Here is a 25284-nt window from a genome sequence, read left to right as displayed (position 1 = left end):
TATGTCTTGTTTTAATCTGAAAGACCGCCGGAGTGTGACGTCACGGACAACTGCGGCTATATTCAGTGTTGTTATGATCACTTTTCCAAACAAAGAATAAAGATTGAAAACACGTTGAAAAGATACCCAATCTCAAGACCTTTTAATTCGTATAAAGTTAAAATTTTGCTTCTTCTTCTAATTTTTATGTTCAATTATAGTGTTTTTTAAGTTGACGTACGGACACTGACAAGTATTTGTCAAAGTTGACGTAAACTGGAAAGTATATCTGAATTAATAATAGACATGCACTGTATAGCTATCTCTGTCGTTCAGAGCCACCTGTGGTGACAATAATTTTGGATCACACGTTATAATAGAAGTATGACTTCTTACGTGGGTACAAAGTAGGTACACATACATTCTTTTATTTGGTTTTTGGTATTCTTTTTTAGTTCTGACTTGCATTATTTCATCCATGATCAGGTTGAACAATAAAGGATTCAGGAAATTCCCTGATCTAAACTAATTGAAAAATATAATTATTGTGCTTGTTGTAGACTGTAATAATATAATTAATTTATATATTTCGTTAATTTTGCATTCCAAGAAAATATGATTCAAATCTCTAATAGAAACATTATCACAAAGGCAAACTAGTGAATTCACTATTCATAATTATGCGGATGTGTCTCACATTTTCCGTGTCGAGTTTATATTTTACAAAACAGAACTAAGAGTTGTTTTATTTGAAATGTGTTGCTTGTGATTTAAAACTGAATTACTAACATATTGTGATTGTATTTGAAGCGGGACTCTGATATATAAAGCCAAATACTAGTTGCACTAAAATAATATTGAAACAACTATAAATAATTAGTAACCACATAACAAACTTTGTGAAACTGCTAGTTGATTTAGCGCAAAACCAACTGTTTACGTTTACGTTTATAGAGACTCCTTTGACGTGTTGTACAGTAAATTTTAATATGTATACGAGGACTTCGCTGAAATGGCAATCCCAATTAAAAGCATAGAGGAAAGTCGTAAATTATGGAATACCATTTTGTTTTGTGGATATAAAATAATACCTTTATAGAAATGAAAACAATTTAATGTTATGACACATCAGTCATACATTTTTATGTAGTAATTAAAAGCCTTCTATTAAATATCTTAGTTAACAAAAAAAAAATCAAACAAAAAACAAAATCCTAAATGAGTAACCAAATATGGAATAGGTACCCATATATGGAATATAGGCATAAACCAACATATCAATAACAAAAATATACATAAACATCTGAGATCAAATAAATTTAAATAAGAAAATTGTGAAAAATTAAAGAAGTAGCTTAATTCACTTGCAGACATCACAGATCCATGTATGAATCTCTGGACCAGCACAGTCATAATGAGCCCACTTACACTTAATCCACTATTCCAAAATTAGGCGGCAACGACTGTCCATATTTGGATTTGTACATTAGTTCAAACTAGTATCAACATTTTTTCAAGTCGTAATGTTTTAATTACAGAAGGTCATAAAATATCAAAATAAAGGTACCATTGATATACGCAATAGCATAACAAGTCTGTATTCATGCATAATAACCAATAATACTCGTTGAATATATTTACCTTTGAAATTTTCTGCGAGACTATGAAACAAAACGCGCCTTTCAGACACGTATCGTTCGCGCATATGACACAGAGGTGTGAATACGATGATAAAGAGAGCGACTAAAATAGAGGATGGTCTTGTAGTGCGCTTCTAACTTATATTTTCGGAGAAATCAAGGAATTCGATATTAGGGTACTATTCCATATTTGGTTACTTTCCTCTAATATATATACTCCGGGCAAATTAGAAAAAATACAAGGAAAAGTTATGTATTGTCCTTTTCATGAGCATTTTTCAGTGTGTAACAAATGATAGGAAAAAGGGTAAGTCCGTGATAATACACATTTATGACATTTATTCTAACATGACATTTTAGTTAAATCTGACAGTTGTCACATTTTATTTTCAATTTGGAATAAAAACAAATCAAATGTGTTTCTTGCATTTATAAAATGGTATTTCCTTTGATTTGTATAGTCTTATAAATTATAGATTATATTTGTAATATTATTATCTAATTAAAAAAAATATTTTTTTATTATGGCGCCATCTATCGACTACTAGAATAAATGTTGTTAATGTCTGTAATCACGGACGTGCCTTTTTTTCTGTCACATAAAATTTAATGCGTTAGAAAGTAATCGAAAAACTGTGACGCACTGAAAGATGATCATGAGAAAAAATACCAGCAATTTTATTGCTGAAATCGAATCTTATGATTTCTTATGATTCTTAGGATGATAATAATATAGGTAAGGTCATTAATAGACGCAGTTCACATAATCACACAGTGAATTGAGAAATGTTACGAACATGATATCGACTTACACATCCTTTTCATAGATTTCAAGCAAGCCTTTTGACAGCTTAACAACACCAGACCTACAGTTGAGTCCGCGAGTCTTTACCCGTGCGTCATTAATACCTGGTGAGATAAAACACATACTTTTTATCTAGCATCATTCTCTTCCACGCATGAAACTCATGACAAACCAGCTGCCGTTTGTTATTAAGTAAAAACACATGTTATTTTTATTAACCATCTAGACTCAGTGCATTGAAAAGAGATAGGTACAAAAAATGACGATTCGGTATGTTTTCATATTTTAAGCACAATTTGTTTGACGTTTCTGCTTTGTTTACTTTTGTGGCTGTCAGTCAGTTGAATTTTTTGCGGTTTTTGTCGAAATTTGCGTTTTGAAGCTTCTTTATATTACACAAACAGTTGTTTTCACAACTAATTTTATATTGGGCTTTGAAAATTTAAGGTAAATAATTATATTTTGGCAATTAATATTTAAAACATACAAAGCTAACGTCATTCACACAGTAAAGAAAAAATGATTGTGTTTAGATTTCCGTCAAAGTGAATAAAATAACAAAAATAAAATATGTTATTGAATTTTTTTATAAATTGTTTATTTATTTATTAATCAATAATAATAAAAGAATTTATTACGCTACTTCAAATGTAGCTGTAATTCTGCACAAAAATTTTGAAGCAAAACTTACATTTGACATTCTATATATTTGATAACGTCAAATTTTATAATAAAACCCGTAATCGGAACAGTAGCCACTTTTGTCAGTTGTGGTTGCGTGAAATAGATTTCCGACTTATTTCGTATGCTTTAAATGATGACGCACGGGTAAAGACTCGCGGACTCAACTGTAATAGAAGACATGAAAAACTTAGATATATTCTTGTTCTCATGATCATTTTTCAGTGCGTCACAGTTTTTCGATTTCTCTCTAATGCATTAAGTTAGATTAGACGGAAAAAGCGGTAGATCCGTGATTAAACACAAAAATAATGCAGCATTACAATGGTTATATACATAAGATGTCTATTCCTAACCTACGTTTGATTAGTTGATATTTAGAATGCGCGTTTTTTCTAGCCAATCAAATACACGTATTACGAACATTTGACGAAAACTTCGTCCATTTTGGCCATTTTTTAGAAGTGTCAAAGAGTCAAGTGACGGTTATTATTCAGGTCAGTATTTTGTGTACCCGTCATTTTGAAATTTCGAATTCGACTTCACTTGTGTTTCACAACGTCTTTGTGCATTATTTTGTGTTTTGGTTTAGAATTTAGTTCGTTAAAAGTTAGTCATTGGCGTGAGGAGACTAAAGACATTCGAGATGTACCGAAGAGTGCTAAATATCTCATGAGTAGATAGAATAGCCAAAGTGGAGGTAATGAGACTTACGCATAAGGAACGAGAACTAACAAATAAGGAGAAAACAGATATATGGGACATGTGATGAGAGATGTATATCTAATACTCAAGGTTATTATGCAAGAAAAAGATCCATAGTAAGGAGACGTAACTCATGGTTGAAGAACCTTAGGAACTGGTTTGGATGTAATAACAATGAATTATTTAGAGCCGCGGTTTCAGAAATAAAGATCGCTCTGATGATTACCGACTTTTGAAGCGGAGACAGCACCTAGAGAAGAAGATAAAAATACAGTTTATGGATAGTTTTGTGTCATTTTTTAATGTTTCCATATTTATAAATTTAATTAACAATATTGTTTACTTTTTAATTTTATTCCCCTTTATAAAAAATACCTACATGTTAACATATTGTGTAAAAATCAAATCTACTAAATTACTAATTAGTTTAATTCCAAAAGCTTTTCACCTATGGCTAAGTACGATTGTGGCATCTGTCAGATTCGTCAATAATTACATGAAATAAGTCTCGACACACCCAATACAGTATATGACGTCATAATTAATGACGCACTGAAAAATGATCATGAGAACAAGAATACCAATCAATTATAAAGTTTACGAAAATGACAATGAAAATATCGACTGCAGCAATAATTACAGATAACGGAATCACCAAAAATATATAAATAGCAAGTGGAGTACGACAAGGCGACTCTCTATCAACGTCACTATTTAATGTCGCTATAGAAGGAACAATAAGAGCTACAGAAATAAAAGGTACGATTATAATCTCGACGTCGCAACTTGTGGCGTATGCTGACGACATAGCATTAATTAGCAGAAACCTAAACAGTTTAAAGGAAGAATTTACGAAGTTATGCAAAGAAGCATCCAAAAGGGGTTTAGAAATAAATCAAAACAAAACAAAATACCTAATATGCTCAAGAAAAACCCATTTAATGTGACAAACTTAAATATTGGTGAATATGAATTTGAAAAGGTAGAACACTTTAAATATATTAGAGTCTCAGTTAATGGAACTAACGATAGAAGTATCGTAATTAATGAAAGAATCCAGGCAGGAAACAGAACCTACTGGAAATACAGTAACTTTCTCAAAGATAAGAAGCTTACTCAGAATACAAAACTGAAAATTTACAAAGCAGCAATTAGACCAGTAATCACATATGGTGCTGAAGTAATGTGTCTGACACAGAAAGAGGAAGAAAGATTGAGGATCCTAGAAAGGAAAATAATTCGGAGGATAGCAGGACCACTAAACTTAGGTAATAATGAACTTAGAAAACTCATGAACCACGAAGTAAGAGAACTTCTGAGAGGAGAAGACATCGTCAGATTTATCAAGGCCCAGCGACTCAGATGGATGGGACATATAGAAAGGAGGAATCCAGAAGCCGTTATCAAGAAAATTTCCAAATGGAGACTTGTATCAGGCAGACCGCGAGGACGACCCAAATTTTCAACTAAAATTTTATCATTATCATTATCTTATTCCTTGATAATGATAATGATAATCATTATTGTTAATTAAAGAATAAATGTTTATAGCTCAAATTTGCTTGAAAGGCTTACAATCAAATTAATGTATAAGTTTTTTAAGAAAATTCAAAAGGGTATAACTTTAAAAGAAATGAAGATAAGGTGATTTAACAAACTTCGTTTGGAATCATATTAATTAAGCTTTCATTTGCACGCACAGAAGCCGAGTTACGATCGATAAAGCTTCAAAAAATACTTATTTTGCAATTTGCAATTTGTATTGTGCACTAATTTTACTATATCGTGAGTTATAATTATTGGATTCAAGTTTAGTAAACGATTTTTTCTTCGTTTTTTATTAAGAAACACATTTTATTTGAAACATTCTTTTTATCTCTTTTAGTTTATGAGCCAGAGCCTTATAAACAACTTAATTGTTTATAACAATTTTTTGACCACTCGGATCGAAATCCACCCTCGAAATTCGTAATCAGCAACCACAAATCCATAAGAAACCGTTGAGTTTGTCCATCAGAATTGAAAATGACACGGTGACCCCTCTGGCGCCTAGACTAAAATTGCATTCATTTCTGTCGATATTTTCCTAGTTGCGAATTTTTCATTTTCTATCCACTTTGGAGCTGCTTTTTCCTTCTGCATAAAATGCAATTTTCATTTTATTACCACAAATTTTGTTCACAAACTTTTCTCCAATCGAACGCAAAATGTTGTAGAGCAATTTGTCTTGTTGCGGAGTATAAGTTGATGTTTAGTGCTTCATTTCCTCGTCCAGGGCCCCCGCTACCATATGTGCAAAGTGTGCAATGCACACGGGCGCCATCCTTTAGGGGCGCCAAAACACGGTGTCAAAAATTGCAAAAAAACAAACAAATAAAACACAAAAATTAATTTTAAAATAAAGGTTGAGAAATTAAATAGGATTAATAATTATAAACACACGCAAAATTTTATTAGTATATCATCCAGTTACTGCCGATTCCCACTTGCGAGATCATGTCAAAAGTCAGGTATTTTAATTTATTTTGTCATGCTTTTATTTTATTTGTTTCATTATGATATTTTAGTCTACAAATAATAGTCCATTTACTCACGGTTTTTGAATTTTAAAGAACCGCCTATATTGACATGAAATTTGTCACACACATAGCTAACAAGAAAAGAAGTGATATTTTACCGATGTGTGCTTTTACTCTGGGGGTAAAAGGGGTATCTTTAGGGGAATACGGCCGAGAATACCTGGGGGTATTCTCGGGGGTGAAAAAACATACGTTCAAATTCCGGAATTGGATAAACTGACTAATTCTAAGCAACTTTTGTTGTATAGATATTTTCACTAAGTCAATCCTTTTCGAGTTATTTGCGAGTGAATATGTTCATTTTTCGACAAAAAAACCCGTCTTTAGACGGTTTTTCGCAAATAACTCAAAAATTAATTATTCTATCGAAAAAATACTCTTATCAAAAATATAGCTTACAAAAAAGTGAAAAAAATAATTTATATATGGTCTGCAACCAAGTAGAAGCAGAGTTGTAGCTAATGAAAGGTAGGTTCATATTCGTCAAATTCCAAATTGAATATTTCAACGTGAAATAGCCAAAAAATTAAGTACTTTTCGGGGACAACCCATTACAACTTCTTTAAAGTGTTTAAAAAAAGTTTAATTTTTGATTTTTAAAAAAGTTACTAGCAACAAGAACAAGCAACCTTTTTTTGGAAAAAAAAATCGTAAAAATCACCCCCTAATTAGCATTCCAAATGAAATTAATCGTTACAGCTTTACCATTTACTTTATGTACTATATATACAGGGTGTCCAAAAACTCTCCCGACAAACAAATACCGGAGATTCTTCGGATAATTTCAAGACAATTTAATCCAATTCACATAGTCCGAATATGCTTCCTAAGGGAGCTAGAGCTCTTTGAAGATGGCGTCTTGGAATTAATTGTTCTTAGATATCTCCAGAACGGTTCTATTTAGAAAAAGGAAAACTGGTACGCTTATTTAATTTCCAGAGATAAATAGATTCCATAATTACGAATTTCTAGTACCAGTCATAGGCGCCCGTTTTGGGTAGGGAAACGGTTGTTTTATTGCACAACTTTTTTGTCTTTAACTTCTAAGCATTTCTGACACTGGATTATTAAATTGTGAGGTATTTTAGCACTAAAAGGTACTCTTGATTTAGTCGGTCAGATGCACCGTTTTCTAGAAAAATCGATTTAAAAATTTTTCGTTGGCTGAATTTGAAAAAAAATTTTCAAAAAAAACTATTTAGAAAAACGAAAACTGGTACACTTATTTGTCTTTCAGAGATAAATCGATTTCCTCAATTGCGAAATTCTAGTACCGGTCACATGCGTCCGTTTTGCGTAGGTCAATGGTTATTTTATCGCATAACTTTTTTGTCTTTAATTTTTAAGCATTTTTGACACTTGTTGATTAAATTATGAGGTATTCTAGTACTAAAAGATACTCTTGCTTTAAGTCGGTAAAATACACCGTGTTTTTTTGAAAAAATTTTTCAAACTTTTTTCCAATTCAAAAAACGAAAGATTTTCAAATCGATTTTTCTAGGAAACGGTGAATCCTACCGACTTAAAGCAAGAATACCTTTTAGAACTAGAATACCTTACAATTTAATAATCCAGTGTCAGAAATGCTTAGAAGTTAAAGACAAATAAGTTATGCGATAAAATAACCGTTGCCCTACCCAAAACGAGCGCCTATTACCGGTACTAGAAATTCGTAATTGAAGGAGTCGATTTATCTCTGGAAACTAAATAAGAGCACCAGTTTTCGTTTTTCGAAATATAAGCGTTCTGGAGATATTTAAGAAAAACTAATTCCAAGACGCCATCTTCAAAGAGCTCTAGCTCCCTTCATCTAGCTCCATTTTCGGACTAGGTGAATTGGGTTAAATTGTCTTAAAATTATCTGAAGAATCTTCGGTTTGTCGGGAAAGTTTCTGGACACCCTGTAGATTGTTTATAATATGATCTGTAAATTTCATTGATTTAATGTGCTCATTTTGGAAAAAAATTGATTTTAAAGTAAAATTTTTTTAATCTTAAAAAAATCCTTTTTTTTCCAAATAACTTACAAATTATTAGTTATACCAAAAATCTCAAGCAGTAAAAAATGTAGGTTTTGCTTTTCTGAATATTTTGGATTTTTTTTTGTATTACCCTGACTATAAATATGACTTCTAAAGTTGTTTTTTGGTTTATTTCAAGCACCTACCTACCTTCAAAAAATAAATAAAAAACGTGATCCAAAAAAGCCTTAAGGGGCGCCAAAATAATTTTTTGCACACAGGCGCCAGTAACCCTTACAGGAGCCCTGTCCTCGTCCAATAAATAAATAAATGAATAAGTTATTATTTGTAGGAGTAGCAAACATGTGGCACCTCTTATTAAGAAATTAGTCTTACGCCGCTGTTTAACAAGGCCCAATGATACAAATCCCGCTGCCTGGGCTCTGCTGCTGTTCTGACACGAAGTCCTGAACTCTCATCGAATCACTTCAGCAGGCAGACTACCTCAATCAAGAAAATCGATGGTATTTACGCAAGACGGCAAATCAGAAAGACTCTCTCCTGTTTGCTTGCGTCCTTGAATAGCAAATACTCCCGAGTGTCCCGTGGGGTATATTAATTTTAATAGGGTTCATTACTGAGCGTAAACACCGCTACGTTTAAAAAGAACGAATATTATTACTAATCGATATTCGGGACAATATTAAATTTAATCCGGCTTTTCTATGTCCACCGTTTTACTATAATAAATTACTTTTAATTGCCAGGTACAGCAATAGCTTGTAGTAGCTTTAACTTTGTAATTAAAACATTTTTTTCGGAAGGCGTCTATTACGAAACGGTCACTTGGCTTATTGTACATCTTTCATTCCTTAATGAAACCCATTCCAGAATTCTGGAAGTCTGTACTAGCTTATACAGGTCTAGTGGGTGGGTGCCATATCTATTGTTATATTCCTATTTGATATAAGAAATAAAAGTCTATAGTTATATTTAAAATTCAAATAAAAATAAACGTTTTCGTTTTTCTCGACCGCGGGCATGTAAATTTGGAACACCCTGTATAAAACAAATTATGTATAGGTAGTTTTTAAGAAAGTGTTTCGGAGAAGTGTTTACGAACCCCAGGAACAATACGACTCAAGTAAACAATTAGAGTGATGTTTAAAAAGAAAGTGTTCGTGGAAAGGTGTGAATAACCACCGATAATTCATATTCTAGCAAATAAGATAATAGGTTATTAAATTTGTAAAGAGGGTTAATGTGGAAAGTAAAATTGAAATGGGGAATATTATTTTTTCTTGAAATCCATTAAGATATTTAGAAAAAGGACAGTTTGTGTTGGTAAATGCGGATAATTGAAAGTTGTTTGGGATTGGTTGATTTTTGAATGCTGGAAGGGGTATTTTGGAAGTAGGAGAATGAATGAGCAATGAGAGTCAGAATGTTTTGAGGGATCGAGAGGCGAAGTCCAGTCTTCGAGAAGAGTGACAAAAAAGTGAAACGCCAGGTTGGTTAGTTTTGTCTTTAAAAAAATAAAAAGTAAGATATCGTAGAACGAGTGATAGACCGAGTCGAGATAGTATATAACTCATTGAGTCTAGGGTATCCCGGTTTAGTGGAAGTGTTCGAAAAAGGTAGAACACGGCATCAGGAGAAGGCAGGAACGAGGGCTGTACGAGGCTTAGTTTTCAAAGGAGCAGAGGCATCACTGGAAGACTGGGACGAGTCTTTGGATCGCAACCCAAGCCAATAGGAAACGTGTTTTGTGTGAAGACATTGTCAAATCATCAGTAAAGGTCAGTCTATTTTTTTATGACATGAATGTATGGTTTGTGTATTAAATAACACATTGAAAATTGAGCTACACAATCACTATAAAAATTTCATCAAACCTCAATCAATTTGTTACTGATAAATCATAATAGTTCATTATAAATAAAACAAATTTGGAGACAAAAAGAAATAAGATTCCCATTTTTGTAACTGTTGTATTAAGTAAAGATAGAAAGATAAGATATAAGAAATATTAAGCAAATATTGCCATTTAGATAAAATAAACGATTTTTATAATTTCTAATTGAAATCCGTATTTGTGTATTATTTTACTCTCTTTTATCTATCCCGATTAGGAATCCACTGAGAAATACTTTGAAGCCACGAAAGTAAGTAATTAATATTATAATTTAGCCCTGAGATTGACACTATATTGGTATTTGATCTGTTTGATTAATGAGATAATTATTGATTAATTAATTAAGATAAATTACATATGAGAACATCATTAGATTCAAAAGCACAGATCACAACAATATATTTTGAGTCACTTCGTTGTCTTCAAAAAGTGTTTACCGCCTGTGATCTAATGCCTTGCAGTTATGCAACATATGGTTGACTGTTTAAGTTCTCTGCTACAGAGTCTGCAGCTCAAGTTTACATGAAACAGTCCCATGGTATGCAGGTGTCCCTTAATTAGCGCATGCCCAGTAAGTAAACCTGTTATGACCCTCAGCTGATTCCGGCATATTTTCAGCAATAATTTAGTTTTACTAGCACATGTATGTCCGATTGCCATGTGTTTGACCAGGTACAACCTCCCAATGTGAGTTGTGTTGGCTTCGGATCCAGGCTTTTTTCCGTTCGCGGACGATGCTTCTTGGCACTCCCACGGCCAGCTCTGGACCCAAGTATGTTCTAGCTGATGCTCTCCTGGCAAGTGCATCAGCTCTTTCGTTGCCGTATAGGCCCCGATGACCTGGAATCCATACCAGTGTAACACCGTTATGTTGCGTCAGTCTGTCGAGTTCGTATCGACATTCCCACACTAGCCTAGAGTTCACCTTAGGGCTTATGAGAGCCCCACTGGCTGCTTGGTGTTAATGTGCATATGTTAATCTGCCTTAGTTTGAAACCCTTCAAGCTGTTTTCGCTTGCACATTGAAAGATTGCAAAAATCTCTGCCTGAAACAGATGTATATTCTCCTAGTGGAATAGAAATCTTGAAATTTCCACCACTACCGAATATTCCTGCGCCCGACCCTTCTACGGTTTTAGACTCGTCCGTATATTTTCTCTGTTTCATCCCTCTCGAGGGGAAGGGTCCACTTGGAAAAGTACTTCAGGCTTATATCTAGATGTCATATCGTCAGAAATCATAAATATCATCTTTTATTAACAATTCAATGCCCTTGTCGCCCATGTTTTTTTAGCATTTTCGCTGTGATTTTATCAAATCCACTAGTCTTATCTTTAACTACTTCCTTAAGTTTTTGTATAATTTATTTTACTTTTGCTATAGTCATTTCACCTGGATCTTGATCTTGCTCTACTGCTTCTGGTTCTTCTTGGTTGCTGTATATATCGCTTTGGGGTTCAGTAGATCCTTGAAGTATTGCTTCCATCTATCTAGTAAGTGATCATTGTCATGCAGTAGGTCTCCTTCTTTATCTCCTTTGGTGTTTGTGGAGTCTTTTCAGTTCCTAGGTTCTTCAAGATTTTGAAGAATATCTTTTGGTTAATGTGGTCTTCAATCTTGTTTCCAAATTCTTCCCAACTTTTCTGTTTAGCTGCTATTATCATATCTTTGAATTTCTTCTCTGCCGTTTGTATTTTTGGTAGATGTCTCTGGATTCATTTCTTACATAACTATTCAAAGCTACATTCTTCTGCTTTAGTTCATTGTTCCACCAGTTTGTACACTTCTTACTTTTATTATTTCTTGTTATTCCGCATACTTGTTTACCACCGTTTAGGAGTGTTTCTTTCAGTGTTTGCCAAGCCGGGTCTAAGTCATGTTCAGCGTGCTCTGTTAGGTACTTATTAACGTAGTTTTCAAACTTATTTGCTGTCTTCTATAGTGGGGGTATTATTAGCTTTACTTCTTCTATATGCATCTTTCGTTATTGGTTCTCATCGTACTCAAAAGCTGGTCTTAGCTACATCTAGATAGTGCTCACTATATATCTCAGCACCGCCTTTTACTCTGACGTCTTTAATACATTGCCTTGATGGACTGTCCATTAACACATAGTCTATGATGGATCTTTCTCTTCTGCTTTTGACTTCTCTTGTATATTTACGCAAGAAAATCGACGGTATTTACGCAAGAGTGCAAATCAGAAAGACTCTCTCCTGTTTGTTTGCGTCCTTGAATAGCAAATACTCCCGAGTGTCCCGTGGGGTATATTAATTTTAATATCGTTCATTACTGAGCGTAAACACCACTTCGTTTAAAAAGAACGAATATTATTACTAATCGATATTCGGGGCAATATTAAATTTAATCCTGCTTCTCTATGTCCACCGTTTTACTATAATAAATTACTTTTAATTGCCAGGTACAGCAATAGCTTGTAATAGCTTTAACTTTGTAATTAAAACTTGGTTTTTTTAAAGTTTAAAAGTTTGTATAAAGATTACTTTACTCATTCTTGTTCGCCATATTGATAAATGCATTTTCCTATTTTAAATTACCTTTTATAATGTCTCTTTGCGCTTTAAATAATTATTTGTGTCAATTAGACCGGCTTGTTTTCATGCCAAGAAACATACCAATGAATATTATACAAACCATCGAAAACATCTACACACCCAAACTTATATTATGGAATCACCATGTATTTCAAAGTAATATTTATTTCTTTTGAAAAAACTTGTTATTGTTGCGAAGAATAAAGGTTTTTATTGAAAATAAACAAATCGATAAGACAATCGGAGAGTACAGCTCGGTACGGTATAGGTTATTTGCTTGTGTTGCAAATTGAACGAAAATAAATAAACTAACTTTTGCGTCCAAAAACAAAAATATGCCTCATGTGGGAGAATAGAACTTACAATGAGGAAATATTATTGGTCTGGTGGAGAAAGTAATGTTCTCAGAGGGACATAGCTGTAGGGCTAGGCGTAATACAGGGCGTTCTGTCCAAAACCTATGCTAGGTAACAGGAGCTAGGAAAGCTCAAAAATAAAGCAAGGGAAAGTCGCCAAAAGTAATAACGGCTCATCACGATCGTTTAATTGTCCAATGAGCTGGAGGACACTCAACCATTTCTCACATGCAGCTCCAAAGGCAGCTTTTGGAAGCTACAGGTGTAACTCTTTTAGTTGAAACGATAAGAAGAAGAGTTCGTACCAAGAAGTTATGTTATGGGCTCCCGAGTTATCCAGGCAGCACAAGATTGATCGCCTAAATTGGTGTCTTCACCACCAAAACTGGAACATTGGGAATTGACAAAATGTGCTATTTTCAGAAAAAGTCAGGATTTGTGTAAAATCAGATGACCCACGAAATCGTGTACTTAGACGCCGAGGAAGACAAACAAGAACGAAAACTGTCAGATCTGTTCACAAATATACAAGGGGAAGTGTAATGTTCTGGAGAGGAATTGTGATCCGTAAACAAACTCCTTTAATTTTCATCCAATCAACTTTAACTGCTCACAGTTATGTTGATAACCTGTAGTCAGGCTCTGGAGACGTAAAACAGGAGAAAATTTAATTTTATTGCATGATAACGGACCTCTACATACCATTAGAGTGACTACAGACATCATTGCAGCAGAAGGTATCCCTTGTTTGGAGTGGCCTGTTTGTTCACCCGAGCTTAATCCTATAGAGTATTTGTGGAATATGCTTAAAAAAAATTAGAGCTCGCCTGAATAATTCAGAAAACACCACACGGCTAGTAGAAGTTGCTCTTAAAGGATGGAGCAACCTACCACAACAAAATGTTGATAATTTGATTAGGAGCATGCCCACGTAAACTGAAGCTTACATAATGACTAGAGATGATAACACTGACTACCACAAAATACAAAAAAATAAATAAAAACATTTTAAACATTATTCGTTTTACATTGATATCTTGTATGCTATTGACTTTAAAACAACTATTTTTCAAGCAAAACCATCTTTTACTTTTTCATCTTCACTTCAGATTTTAGTACTAGGAAGTTTCTTTTTGCCCTTTTCCTAGACGAATGAAAACGGAATGTGACTGCATATAGTAGAATCCTTTTTGTTTCCTATATTCGTCGTATAAAAGAGACAGTCGCACAGATTCTTTCAGAGAAGCTAATTAATATGGAGCAAACATATAATGCCGAAGAATCACTCCAAAATATATGCGAAACCTTTAACAACATCAAAGAAGAACATCTAATAGAAAAGAAAGAGATGAGAAAAAGTTGGATGAACGACAATATACTACAACTTATGGAAGAAAGAAGAAAATCAAAAAACAACAAAATAATGTACAACACGATTCAGACACAAATAAGAACTGAAATAAGAAAGGCCAAAGAAAATTGGTTAAAATCACAGTGTGAAGAGATAGAGTCGTTAGAGCAAAAACATGATACGTTTAACATGCATAAAAAGGTGAAATAAGCAGCTGGTCTTCAGAAATCCAACACAGCTAGCAAATTGCGAGACCAACAGGGGAATATCATCACAGACAGAAATCAAGAAATCTGCATATGGACAAAATACATACAGGAACTTTTTGATGATACTAGATACGAACAATCTCCATCCTACATATGTGATGACCACTTACCAATCACATCAGGTGAAGTGGAAAGAGCAATATCACAACTAAAAGATGGCAAAGCTCCTGGACCTGACAATGCATATGCTGAACTCATAAAACTATTTGACACCGACGGTACTCAACGCCTAACCAAAATATTTAACGACATATATTTAAGCGGAGTAATACCAAAAGCATGGTTGAAGTCGACGTTTGTTGCTTTACCAAAGAAAACAAAGTCCGTATCCTGCAGTGATTTCCGAACCATCAGCTTAATGACCCATATTTTAAAGCTATTTCTAAAAATTATACATCAAAGGATATATAGAATGTGCGAAGAAAAAATCAGCCGAACACAGTTTGGTTTTCGAAATGCAGTGGGTACAAGAGAGGCTCTATTTAGTATACAAGTGCTATTTCAACGATGTAGAGACGTGAATTGCGATATTTATGCATGTTTCATTGATTACCATAAAGCGTTCGATACAGTAAAGCACGACAAGCTGATGGAGATATTAACCAATATTGGAATAAACACCTGTGATTTAAGGATTTTCAGCAATCTGTACTGGAATCAAACATCATCTATCCGGACAGAGGCAGGAGAATCCGACGATATCAAAATCAAACGTGGGGTCCGTCAGGGATGTATACTATCCCCACTGCTGTTTAACATCTACTCTGAGGAAATCTTTCAAGAAGCATTGGATGATGTTGAAGCCGGAATTAGAATTAACGGAGAATGTATCAATAACATAAGATACGCAGACGCCACTGTGGTATTCGCTGACAGTTCTGAAGCCCTTCAGGAGTTAATGAGCAGAATCGCAGAAGTCCGTCAGAAATACGGACTTTCACTAAACACTAAGAAAACCAAATGTATGATGATCTCTAAGAATGAACAGCAATTTGGACGAATCAGTGTGAATGGTCAACAAATAGAAAGAGTAAAAACGTACACCTACCTTGGCACGAACGTCAATGAAAATTGGGACCATTCTATAGAAATCAAATGTAGGATAGAGAAAGCAAGATCTGCATTTAAAAAATGGCAAAGTTGTTCAAATGTCATGATTTGTCGATATCCATAAAAGTCAGATTACTACGATGTTATATATTTCCTATACTGTTGTACGGAGTTGAGTCGTGGACTCTCACAGACGCCACCTGCAAGAAAATTGAGGCTTTTGAGATGTGGCTTTATCGTCGAATCCTGAAGATATCTTATACCGACCACATTACTAATAAGGGTGTTTTGCTGAGAATGAAAAAAGAAAAAGAGCTGTTAATCAAAATAAAAACAGCCAAAATCGAATACCTCGGTCACATCATGAGGAACAGTGAGAGATATGGACTGCTGCAACTGGTCTTGCAGGGAAAAGTAGAGGGAAAGCGAGGACCAGGAAGGCGAAGGATTTCCTGGCTGAAAAATCTACGAACGTGGTTCAACACAACCACTACAAATCTTTTCAGAGCAGCAGTGTGCAAAGTGCAGATTGCCATGATGGTCGTCAACATCCGAAACGGATAGGCACTACAAGAAGAAGAAGAATATTCGTCGTCTGTTGTCTTATAAATTATAAAAGTCGCAGATTAAGGATATACCAGAAACAATTTTCAACAAGAAAAATTTCAGATTAAATAATAACTATTTACTTTTCAGACTTTTTCAGACTTTTCAGTTTGTTTAAGAGATGTCGGTGGATAGCGCCCCAATGGGGATTTCAATTTATCTTTGAAATTTCCCTTAAATAGATGGGTTAGCTGGTTTTCGCTTCAGAGGTGTGCACGCTAGTTCTGTTGAGGAAGCCTGCAATGGCAGAAACAGCTGCCCAGGGATTGTGCATCTCTCTAAATCGAAAACAAGCAAAACCATCTTTTACTTTTCTATCTTCACTCAGATTTTAGTACTAGGAAGTTTCTTTCTGCCGTTTTCCTAGACGAATGAAAACGGAATGTGACTGCATATCGTAGAGTCCTTTTTGTTTCCTATATTCGTCGTCTGTTGTCTTATAAATTGTAAAAGTCGCAGATTAAGGCTGCCCAGAAATAATTTTCAACAAGAAAAATTTCAGATTTAAATAACTATTTACTTTTCAGGCTTTTTCAGACTTTTCAATTTGTTTAAGAGATGTCGCTGGATTGCGTCCCAATGGGGATTTCAATTTATCTTTGAAATTTCCCTTAAATATATGGGTTAGCTGGTTTTTTCTTCAAAGGTATGCACGCTAGCTCTGTTGAGGAAGCCTGCAATGGCAGAGACAGCTGCCCAGGGATTGTGCATCTCTCTAAATCGAAAACAAGCAAAACCATCTTTTACTTTAGAAATATAGTTATTTGTTTTAAAATCAAAATCCGTCTAGTACTGTAATTTTCATTTTTGAGCATCAAACTCGTTAATAGAAAAAATTTCTTTGAGGTCGATTTAGCAAAATTCGGAAAGAGAAAAATCGGGAAAGGATCAATATTACCGCCGATTTGTTTTCAAAAACCTTAAGACCGCTTCTGAAAAGATGAAAGACTCGGGAGCTAATTTATCCAGTTTTAATAAGATTATTTTTACGAATGAATTGTTTGAAAATTTTTATTATATCAAAGATTTATTTGCTGGGGCAAAAAATTTAATGAAATCACGTTCGATATTTTTTCGTCAAACACAAAGAAGCTTTATTGCTCCTACAGCCTGAATTGATACTAAAATAAAGTATTTTGTAAGATTTTATTTTAAAAAATTTTAGAACGAGAAAGATATAGGTATCAGTATCATGCAAAATTATGGAATAAATTTATTATTTCCTTTTTAAAAACAGACGACTTTTGAAACAAAGCTTAAACCACCTCTATTTTAATTTTTGAATGGCCATCGACTGCTATACTGGGTGTTTTTAAATAAGTATGATAAACTTTAAGGGGTAATTCTGCATGAAAAAATAATGACATTTTGCTCTATAAACGTATGTCTTCAAATGCTTCGTTTACGACATATGAAGTGCTGAAATTCTTCTTACAAACTGAAAAATTATTTATTGCTCTACCTCTTAAAACCCACCAAATGCAATCTGGTGGGTTTTAAGAGGTTGAGCATTTTTTGATATACAATTAATAATTTTATGTTTATCATTCGGGCGCATATACATTATATAATATGTATATATACAGGGTGAGTTTTTAGTGCGGGATCGGTCGATAATTCCATAATGGTATAGAATATCGAAAAAAGTTATTAAGGAAAAATGTAGGCAATGATATTCTCCAGGCTCGGAAAATATGCTAATTTCTACAGGGTGATCAATAACTTCGTGGTATATCAAACATATAATTTTTTAAATGGACACCCTATATATTTTTTTATATTTACATTTCTCTCATAATTCTTGTTCATATAATATAGGGTTTTGCATTACTATACAGAGTATTTAACAAGTTATGACCATTTTTATTTCGAAATCTCTATGAGATTAACTCCATGTATATAAAGAAGTAATTCATAAATAATAATTTGTTTTATGTAATTAGATAAACAATAGATGTAATAGATAAACAACTGTAGTTTTTAAATTAAGTTTAATTGAAATCATTGACGAATATTTGTATACAGGGTGAACTACAAAACCAAATTACGATTTTCTCAAGTTTTTTAAATGGATCACAATATATTTTATTTTTTTAAAACATTATATTTATGATACTGTTTCATTTTTATATAGCATTCCCTATACTTAAAGTCATTACTTTTCGAGATATTTTTAGTTTTCTTCAAATATCGGGAATACATTCAATTTTTCTAGTAGAAATAAGTTAGTATTGAGCGATAATTAAACAAAATTATTTTTATTCAATAAATAACTAACACAAAATATAAACCATAACAATATGCAGTAAATGTACCAATAAATTTGATATTAAGAAATTATCATATTTCCCTATTATACATACAAGAATCGTAAAATTCATACAAATAAAAATTTATTTTGTATATAATATTATAACGAGATTATTTTTATTCAATAAATAACTTACACAAAACATAAATCAAAACAATATACAACTGATGTAACAGTTTTCAGATTGTTATATCAACAGTATTCTAAGCCAAGAAGTGTTTAGTAAAACATTCAGTTTTATAAGCACTTTTAAACTACAAAAAAATTACGATTTTCTCATTTTTTTTACATAGATTAGCCTATATTTTATTTGTTAGGAATGTTCTATTTATGATACTCTTTCATGTTTATATAGTATCTCCTATACCTAAACTTATTAGTTTCTGGGATATTTTTAGTTTTCTTTATTTGCCGGGAATACATTCAATTTTTATAAGTAGAAATAATTTAACAAATAAGTATTGTGTAATAAAATAACAAATATTTGTATTCAATAAATAACTAACAAAGTATATAAACCTTAACAATGTTTAATGAATGTATCAATTATTGTGATGTTAAAGATATAAGTCTAAAGTAAATGTTGAAAATGCGCACCTTCAACGTCTATGCAATTTTGTAACCGATATTCAAATGGCCGAGCCACATTTCGTAACATTTTTGTAAGTCAATATTATTCAAAGCTCCACCTATTCTTTTTTTCATATCATCAGGCGTTGTTAGATGCTTCTGGTATACAAGGTTTTTATATCGCCCCAGATGAAAAAATCAATTTTGGAAGAACTGGAGCACCGTCGTCGTGTAAAAACCTCAACCGTCAAAAAATGTGGGCCAATCTCATAATCGCTAACAATAGCATCTTAAACATTTATAAATCACCTAGTTTGACTATGAGTGTTAACCAAGTAGGGATTTATTGATGCATAGTAAGGAAAAATAGTATGATAATTATATTATTAATAACTGCGCGCCACAATCTGCAATTAGAAATGTGTTACTAAAAACTTGGCTTAGAATACTGTTGATATAACAATCTAAAAACTATTACATCAGTTGTATATTGTTTTGATTTATGTTTTGTGTGAGCTGTTAATTAAATAAAAATATTCTTGTTATATTATTATACACAAGACCTATTTTTTGTAGGAATTTTACGATTCTTGTATATTGGGAAATATGATAATTTCGTAATATCACATTTATTGGTACATTTACTGCATATTTTTATGGTTTATATTTTGTGTTAGCTATTTATTGAATAAAAATAATTTTGTATAATTATCGCTCAATATTGACTTATTTCTACTAGAAAAATTGAATGTATTCCCGATATTTAAAGAAAGCTAAAAATATCTCGAAAAGTAATGAGTTTAAGTATAGGGTTGTACTATATAAAAATGAAAGAGTATCATAAATATAATGTTTCTAAAAAATAAAATATAGGGTGTTCCATTTAAAAAAATGAGAAAATCGTAATTGGGTTTTGTAGTTCACCCTGTATACAAATACTCGTCAATGATTTCAATTAAACATAATTTAAAAACTACGGTATATTGTTTATCTCATTATATAAAATAAATTATTATTTATGAATTACTTCTTATATGTTAATCTCATAGGGATTTCGAAATAAAAATGGTCATAACTTGTTAAATACTCTGTATAGTAATGCAAAATCCTATATTATATGAAGAAGAATTATGAGAGAAATATAAATATGGAAAAATATATAGGGTGTTCCATTTAAAAAATTATATGTTTGATATACCACGCAGTTATTGATCACCCTGTAGAAATGGACATATTTTCCAAGCCTGGAGAATATCATTGCCTACATTTTTTCTTAATAACTTTTTTCGATATTCTATACCATTATGGAATTATCGTCCGATCCCGCACTAAAAACTCACCCTGTATATATCTAATATACTCACGGACAAAAGCATTGCATATGCATGTGGAATGAAATTTTTTGTGCTGTTATCCTTGGCCCCCCTGTATCATAGGAATATGATTTCTTTTCCGAATGCGATACATTAAAGTATCAAATAAATGCTGTAATCGGATATAAATCTGATCTGGGCTTTATGCTGGACAGTATAACTTTTAAATTGAATCTCATCAAGGTAAGTGTTCACTATGCTAGCGACATAAAGACGTGCATTAACACCAATATGCCATATCCAATATGGATTTTAAATGGCAAAACATGACCTTCATAAATGTTTTCAACGTACATATCAGTTGGCATTCGCCTAATCACCTCCACCTAATACCGCTCCATAGCACTATGCCGCCACCACCAAAACTAACGCTCTGTATGAGGTTACAACTGACATCTTCTTCTTCTTCTTCTTCTTCTTCTTTTGCCCTTTAATTCGTCCAATTTTGAACATAGGCTTCCCCCAGTTTCCTCCATTCGCTTCTGTTTAGTGCTTTCTGTTTCCAGTGCGTTCCTTATATCTTTTTAATGTCGTCTCCCCGTCTCATCTGGGGTCGTCCTCTTGCTCTCTTTCCCGTCCATGGTCTCCATTGTTGTATCGTGCTATTCCACCTATTGTCCGTTTGTCTAGCGTTATGACCTGCGATGCTCCATTTTAGCCTGGCTATATGTTGGCCTGCGTCTTTGACTTTTGTTCTATTTCTGACCCAGTTGTTTTGCTTTCTGTCTGTCAATTTTACTCCTAACATTGCCCTCTCCATGGCTTTTTGTGTCTTCATTATTTTATCCATGTTTGCCTTGGTCAAGGTCCATGTTTGGCATGCGTATGTGAGAATTGGGAGTATGCACTGGTCAAACACTCTTGTTTTAAGTGTTGTTGTATTTTTTTATTCTTTAGGACCCATTTTAATTTTCCACATCCTGCCCAGGCCAATCTGACCCTTCTTTTTACCTCCGCTGTTTGGTTTTCCTTATTTATTTTTATCATCTGTCCCAAATATATATAATCATTAACCGCTTCTATTGTGGTGTCGTTTAGTATTACGTTTCTATTGTCTTGTGTGTTTTTCATTGTTTTTGTTTTGGCAAAATTCATTTTTAGACCTATTTGTTCGGATTCATCTGCTAGTTCGGTTAGCATGGTTTGTAGTTCTTCAAAACTTGATGCTATGACTAATACATCGTCTGCATATCTTAGGTGGTTTAGTTTCTTTCCATTTATGTTTATTCCCATGTTTGTCCATTCCATTGTTTTGAAAACATCTTCCAGTGCTAATGTAAATAGTTTAGGAGAAATAACATCTCCCTGTCGCACTCCTCTGTTAATTGGTATCAGTTTTGTGGTTTCTTCCAATTGTACTGTCATTGTTGCTTTCTTATATATATTATGTATTAGCATTCTGTATCTGGAATCTATTCTACAGTTGTTTATAACTTTTTCTATTGCCCACATTTCCACGCTGTCAAATGCTTTTTCGTAGTCAACGAACGCTAAGTGCAGATCTATATGGTATTCGTTAGCTTTTTCTATTAGTGTCCTAATTGTTAGAAGATGGTCAGTGGTGCTATATCCCTTTCGGAATCCTGCCTGCTCTACTGGTTGATACGAGTCCAATTTGTGTGTTAGCCTGTTGTTGATAATCCTCATGAATAGTTTATACGTTTGCGACAGCAGTGAGATGGGTCTATAATTAACTGACATAAAACTGACATACTGTTCGCCAACTCTTCTGTAGACGAAGCTTTGTAAATGTTGCTTCCATATAATGAACGCTATGTTAGATTTAACCTCATATATAGTGTTCATTTTGGTAGTGGCCGCATAGTGCTATGGAGTGGTATTTCTTGGAAAAGTGATACCGAACTTGTGGAGGTGATTGGGCGAATGACAGCTGATATGTACATTAAAAACATTTTAGAAGATCGTGTTTTGCCATTTGCCAACCATATTGGATAACAAATTATTCGCGTTAATGCACCATGACGCAGGTCTTCATCACGGTAGAACAGTGAATACTACCTTGATGAGATTCAATCTAAAAATTATATTGTCCACCATATAGCCCGTATTAAATTTAATTCAGATTATACCATTTATATGATACTTCAAAACGTTACATTCGGAAAATAAATCCTATTCCGACACTGGGGCTGCACAAAAAAATTTATTTCACACGTTAATTTCAAAATATGTAATTTCTTGTCCGTTAGTGTATAATAATTAAATGGGGCATTTTGAAAAGCGGTCATCTCCACTTTTTTGACATTTCCACATTTCGTTGAATTTATATTTAATACACATAGAGACATCTATTCCACATGAAAACGGGTCAACTTTCAATGTTATTACCATAAGCACAGCATACCCCGCAAATCAGTTCAGTTTGAAAAGGGGTCATCTCCTAGAGATACCCATTTGAGATGACCCGTTTTCAGAATGAACATAATCTGTTCATTTTGAAAACGGGTCATCTCTATTTTAAAAAATTGAGGTTTCTAGGTCTTTTAAAATTTAAAAACATTTTTAAAATATTCATCAGCTTGTATTTAGCCGTTTAATGTGTGTAATAAACAATATTCACATTATAATGACTATTTTTTTCATTTCATACCTGTTCATGTTGAAACGGGTCATGTCTTTAAAAAAAAAAATGCGCTTTCTAGGTTTTTCAAACCTAAAAAAATATTTTTAAATTATTCATCAGCTTGTATAGTGAATATTAAACCCAAAAAATACTTAAAACAATTATTTTCCTAATAGTCTTAATGATAAAAAGTTTTTGATCTCTCCTGTAAAATTTAAAAAAGTGGAGAAGACCCCTTTTCAAAATGACTGATTCAATTATGTACACAATTTATTTCAGCGAAGCGATGACGGTTGCGAATTGAATGCTTTTTCCCCATCCAAAAAGTGCACAACGTCACCCAAGAAGTTTTCACTTAAAAAAATATCTGCCAATGTCATGATATTTTTTTTTATAAATAATTAATCTTTAACAATAGCTTCTGAGAATGGTTAATAATTGCGATTATTTTATTCATAAGAGATTCTGACCAATAGAAAGCTACAGAAATGCAAATTAAGGTGATAATTTTTGATAATATCCCGTCGTCAAGTATATTACGTCAGATGCCCTTCGTTGCTACGAAAAAATACATTCAGTGACATTAATGACAATTAATGTTTTAAAAGTTATAAAAGTGGTGACATTCAACCGTAAAATATTTTATATCAACTGTGTGTTTAACAGTATTAATTTGTACTTACATAAATAAATTACAATAAAATTTTGGTTTTGAACAGTTTTATTCATGAAATAATCGCAACAAATTGCACTCGATCTCTAAAATTAATATAGAATATTTGCCCTCGTGACACTTTGACATAATTTCACTCGCCTTCGGCTCGTGAAATTAAAACTGTCAAAGTGTCACTCGGGAAAATTCAATAATTTTAGAGCTCTTGTGCAATTACTACTGAAAATTTTGGGCGATGCTTAACTTTTGGAATCATGTGTATTTTAGGATGTTCTTATTTATGTTTTGTAATGATATTGTAGGTATAAAACTACATGTAACAAGATCAAAGAAGTAAATATATTCAGGCTTATTTTCTTATTTTCTGGGGAAACAAAATCGTACCAATTGGAGAAGGTAATTTCCAGTCGCAGGTTATGCTTAATAAATTCAATCTACTTTAGGGCAGAACTCAAGCACGCCCGTGGTATAAACGGCAAGGCCCCTTCTGGATTGTTTTCTTAACGATTCAATTATCTTCTACAGAGACGCGTTCGAATTCAAGTGTGCTGCTTTTTCCGAATAACATCTATAAAAATTCTCTTCAGATTGTCATTTTGGATTACAATTCTCCTTAAGAGTGCTTTTTCTTTACAATCTTGAGATATTTTCTCGTTTAATTACAACTTTTCTTCTTGATTTCGCTGTTTTCATTTTACAAAAAGGAAGTTGGAATGCCGTAAACATTTTTTTATTAACCATGACACTGGCATAAATAATTTTTATATTTGAATATTAAATTTTATTAGCAATTAATAAAAGGTGGGCGCTTTTATACAATATAATATTTAACGGGCTATTCTCTTTATACCTTTGTTTGATTCCGCGTTTTACGGGATTGCCTGCTCACGCCCTAAAATGCTTTCATAATATTAAAAATTATTAATAAATATTTTCTCTTCTGACGCCAGAAACCTATTGTAATTATTAAAAGTTTTTTTTTTATTTTTATTAATTTGCATCAACCACTCGGGTTATTAGCGGTACATTTATAATACAAAATAGATAGAGCAAAAGATACATTTTTAGAATATAAGAATGACAAAAATATGGAAATTATTTAGAGTTTACAAAGAAAAAAAAATGAATCATAATTTGTTATACAGTTTACAATGATTTACAAAAGATAGAACTTCATTGAATTTTGTGACCAGTGCTTCTTTCAGGCTGTTGGTTATCTTGAATATTGTTTTCGCTGAAGTGTACTCTGGACATTCTATTATTATATGGTTAACTGTGAGAGGTATTTGGCATCTTTGGCACATTGGTGGCGGTTCCTTGG

At 33.0% G+C, this 25284-nt stretch overlaps 1 protein-coding gene across 1 annotated transcript in view; it reads right to left on the bottom strand.

Annotated features, from left to right (window-relative positions):
* Positions 1-25284, bottom strand: part of LOC126883814 (nephrin-like) — a 593591-nt gene that overhangs the window by 67997 nt on the left and 500310 nt on the right. The window lies entirely within an intron of this gene.

This window comes from Diabrotica virgifera, chromosome 4 (genome assembly GCF_917563875.1).
Source record: "Diabrotica virgifera virgifera chromosome 4, PGI_DIABVI_V3a".
In the NCBI taxonomy this organism is placed as follows: domain Eukaryota; kingdom Metazoa; phylum Arthropoda; class Insecta; order Coleoptera; family Chrysomelidae; genus Diabrotica; species Diabrotica virgifera.
This window is presented reverse-complemented; position numbering and strand designations above follow the sequence as displayed.